Genomic DNA, 4552 nt, shown 5'->3' with positions numbered 1-4552 from the left:
GAGATTGCAGAGTCTTTTTAACAATGTAGAAAAGTTCATCTCCTCATTATCTTACTTTTGGNCCCTCATGTTCCTTGTGTCTTTGAAGGAAGATAAACTAATTCCTTTTTTTTTTTTTTTTTAAAGGCCCTTTCTTGTACTTAGCCAGTCATTATTGATAAAGCTCTAGTCCTGTGTCAGGACTCAGATGTGTGGTTGTGAAATATGCAAGGTTGGGCGTTCGTGGGAGAGCCAGCTTGTACCGTAGGGCAGTTTCTGGCTGAGAGCAGGAAAGCGGCTCGAGGAAGGCACACCTATTTCTAGTTTTACCAAAGGATTTTTAGGGGCTGTTGGTGGTATCGTGGCCTGTGTTTCGACTCTATTTAGAAAGGAGTATTTGTTGTTGAAGTACCCGTGTTAAGAACATTTACAGCAAAATCTCATGTTACATGAGAGTGGCTTGTGATTTAGCACTCCCTTCTTGGCAACCTCTATTGTATGGTACAGAGCAGACACCAAAAGAAGGTGAAAATGGGCCAGTGAAGTAGAAGTAAATTGTATAAAGTCTGTGAACTTCATATTATAGAGAGAGACGAACCTATTTAATTTTATTATTCTGTGCATTTTCTAGCCCATTTATCTATTTTTTGGGTAGATCAGTCAGTTAAGCGTCCGACTCTTGATCTCACCTCAGATCATGATCTCACGGTTTGTGAGTTCGAACCCCATGTCGGGCTCCATGCTGACAGCACAGAGCCTGCTTGGGATTCTCTCTCTGCTCCTCCTCCACCCTAAAAATATAAGCAACTTTTTTTTTTAAAGTAAAAAGGGAACAGGGAGGGAGGAGGCTGCAAGAGTGAAGTAGCCAGCCGAAGCAGGAGGTAATCACAGGTAATCAAATGGCCAGTGGTGCAGGTAGAGCATTTACATTTAGGAAAAATAGACACAGGATCCCAAACAAACTCAGGTCACTGTAGATTGGTTTCACGCTAGCAAATGAAGAGGTATTCCTACCTCGGGAACGTCCGAGGAGATAGATGGTGGCTTTGCCACAAAATGTAATTGACGGTATTCATAAAAATGACCCAGTTAGCAGAAAATGTTAGAGTATATCAAGTCCTCTAATGAGAAAGGTTTGTAATATATTTTAGAAAGCTGATTATCAATGTCTGAAATTTCACAGAATGTTAGTAATTAAAGAGCTTTTTTTTTTTTTAAATGTTTTATTTTTTGAGAGAGAGACAACATGAGCAGGGGAGGGCCAGAGAGAGACGGAGACACAGAATCCGAAGACAGGCTCCAGGCTCTGAGCTGTCAGCACAGAGCCTGACACGGGGCGTGGGATTATGACCTGAGACAGAGTTGGATGCTTAAGTGACTGAGCCATCCAGGTGCCCCCTTAAAGAGCTTTGAGTGCTTGATACAGTATCTACTTAATAAAATGTGCTGCTTAGATATTTGTTACCTACCAAATTCACCTGTGCAGACTGCTTCTCTTTCCAGTGATGCAGGTAAGGGACATTTCTCTAGTCTAATCACACTTAGTAATTGTTTCTAAAAAAAGGGATTGGGGCAAGAAAAGATATAAAGGCGCTTGCTATAGACGTTCTATTTCGAGTGTCTGACTTAACAGTAAACACTCAAATACTTGTCTGTATTGGTGCTTAATTCTTGCTAAAAATTAGCTTATCTGACTTCAAATTTTAACAGCTGTGAAATTTATGGTTGAAAAAATCTCTTAACCTGTAAAAATGTGGTATTTTATACTTGTTGAATTATAGGCTGAAGACTTTAAGTGACAAGTCAAGAGAAGCTAAAGTAAAGAGCAAACCAAGGTAAGCCTGTGCTGAGAGTTAATTTCCTGTGATGTAAATTTCATACGCCGTTGGGGCTCTGGCTGTAACAGTATTTTTGCTTTAGTGAATTTTGCATTTGTTGAGTGCATTTGACTGCAGTCTGATTATTTCTAAATTTTGTTAACGCTGGAAGGTTTTCTGACAAATTTGTAAAATGGTTGAGGAAATGGTGAGATGTAGTATTATTCTAGGACAACCAGTGGTCATTCTATTGTTTGATCACAGTGAATCATTTCTGAATATTAAGCACAAAGTAAAAGGCCTGCATTATTGAGAAGCAGATTAATAATGAAACAGTGCTTGGCAAGGGAGCCTCGTTAGCTGTGTCACCTGTTGTACGAAAACCCGTGTTGTGCAATGTTTTCATTTTTTTAAATAAGTGAAGCATGACTGAATTTCACTTTCAACCTAGAGATTATGAGCTTATTGTTTTTTAAAATTATTTGTTAATGTTTATTCACTTTTGAGAGACAGAGACAGAGCATGAGCAGGGGAGGGGCACAGAGAGAGGGAGACACAGAATCTGAATCAGCTCCAGGCTCTGAGCTGTCAGCACAGAGCCCGACGCGGGGCTCGAACCCATGAACTGTGAGATCATGACCTGAGCCGAAGTCGGACGCTTAACCGACTGAGCCACNGTTAGCTGTGTCACCTGTTGTACGAAAACCCGTGTTGTGCAATGTTTTCATTTTTTTAAATAAGTGAAGCATGACTGAATTTCACTTTCAACCTAGAGATTATGAGCTTATTGTTTTTTAAAATTATTTGTTAATGTTTATTCACTTTTGAGAGACAGAGACAGAGCATGAGCAGGGGAGGGGCACAGAGAGAGGGAGACACAGAATCTGAATCAGCTCCAGGCTCTGAGCTGTCAGCACAGAGCCCGACGCGGGGCTCGAACCCATGAACTGTGAGAGCATGACCTGAGCCGAAGTCGGACGCTTGACCGACTGAGCCAGCCAGGCGCCCTGAGATTATGAGCTTTTTAAAAAAATTTTTATCATCTAACATTTTATTAAAATATTTATTGTTTTATGTGCTAAGAATAATCTGTGGGGCAAAGTGATAGATGATAGTACATTACAGTATTTTATTTTATTTTTTTCTAAATGTTTATTTTGAGAGAGAGAGTGCAAGTGTGCGTGCACATGAGCAGGGAAGGGACAGAAAGAGGGGGTACTGAAGATCCCAAGTGGGCTCTGGGCTGTCAGCAGGGAGACCCATGCGGGACTCAAACTCCCAAACCCTGAGATCATGACTTGAGCTGAAGTCAGACGCTCAACAGACTGAGCTGCTATAGTATTTTAATTGTGAAGTAAAACAATACATTTCTCTAAAAGTTCTGGTAAACTCTCATTAGTAATTTTAAAATATTTCACATAATGATGATGTCAAAATTTTTATATGTAGGCTTTTTTTTTTTTTGTTTTAGTTGGCATAAAACAAAAACAATTTGAATAAAGTAAATGTTTTTTTTCACAGGACTGTTCCATATTTGCCAAAGTACTCTGCTGGACTAGAATTACTTAGCAGGTAAGTGTTTTCGTTTCAATAACAAAATTATGCTTCTGACTATTTTATTGCCTAAAAATATTTTATAATTTTGTAACTAGAAAATGTAAAACAACTAAATCTTACTCAGACATAGGGATTAGAAATCACTTGTTCATTTCCCAGAGGGGGTTTTACTTTTCATTGATTAGTGCGAAGGCCATTCAGACCTTGAGCAGATTGATCCCTATTATCTTTGCTTGTCAATACTGGATTATGTGTATTTATTGTGTTTCTGGTTTTTCCTTTGCAAGAAAATTGATTTTGAATTTGAGTCCTTGATAATTCTCTTACTTTGATTTTTAATTTTACATCACCTCTGTTCTCCTCTCCGGGTGGCACGCGGATTAATACTAAGATGCATGATTTTCTTCTATATGGCAACAAAAGTGTAAGCCACAAAACAGACAAATTGGACTTTATAAAAATTAAATACCTCTCTACTTCAGAGAACTCATCAAGAAAGTGAAATAGTAATCCACAGAATGAGAGAAATGTTTGCAAATCATATATCTGCTGAGGGACTTGAATCTAGAGTATGTAAAGAATTTTGATAACTCAACGATAAAAAAACAACCCAGTGAAGGACAGGCAAAGGATTTGAATAGATAGTTGTCTAAAGAAGATATAAATGCCCAAATGCACATGAAAATATACTCAACATCGTTTGTGATGCTAATCAAGACCTCGGTGAGAGACGACCTCACACCCACTATAGCATGGCTGTCGTCAGAAAGGCAATAGCAAGGGTTGGCGGTGTGGGGAAATAGAGCTCCTTTGCCCTGCAGGTAGGAGTGGAGAAAATGGTGCACCTCCTGGGGAAACTAGTTTGGTAGTTTCTTTAAAAAGTTATTTGTAGAACTACGTTGTGCCCTGGCAGTTTGATACCAAGAGAACTGGAAACTCACATCTGTGTAAAAATGTGTACACAAATGTACCTAGCAGTGTTGTTCATAAAGCAGAACTATAGCAGCCTAAAAGAAGAAACGACACAGATATTCATCAACTGGTGAGTGTATATTCAGCCACAGAAAGTAACGGAGTGCTGATATGGGCTGCGGTGTGGATGAGACTTAAAAACATAGTAAGCAAGAGGAACCGACACAAAAGTCATGTGTTATGCGATTCTATTTATATAAAATGTGCAGAAGAGGCAAAGCCCTTGA

General features: G+C 39.1%; 1 protein-coding gene across 3 annotated transcripts in view; it reads left to right on the top strand.

Moving 5' to 3' along the window:
* Positions 1 to 1764: 1764 nt before the first annotated feature.
* DTNBP1 (dystrobrevin binding protein 1) overlaps positions 1765 to 4552 on the top strand; it is a 119664-nt gene continuing 116876 nt past the window's right edge. For all 3 annotated transcript variants that reach the window (XM_077770124.1, XM_077770122.1, XM_077770123.1), the window contains exons 1-2: positions 1765 to 1814; positions 3318 to 3368. The gene's annotated coding sequence lies outside the window, so the exon portion shown is untranslated. The remainder of the gene's footprint in view (positions 1815 to 3317; positions 3369 to 4552) is intronic.

Source organism: Crocuta crocuta, unplaced genomic scaffold, assembly GCF_008692635.1.
Source record: "Crocuta crocuta isolate KB4526 unplaced genomic scaffold, BGI_CrCroc_1.0 scaffold24, whole genome shotgun sequence".
Lineage (NCBI taxonomy): Eukaryota > Metazoa > Chordata > Mammalia > Carnivora > Hyaenidae > Crocuta > Crocuta crocuta.
The sequence above is the reverse complement of the archived record's forward strand: the minus strand, read 5'-3'. Positions and strand labels throughout refer to the sequence as shown.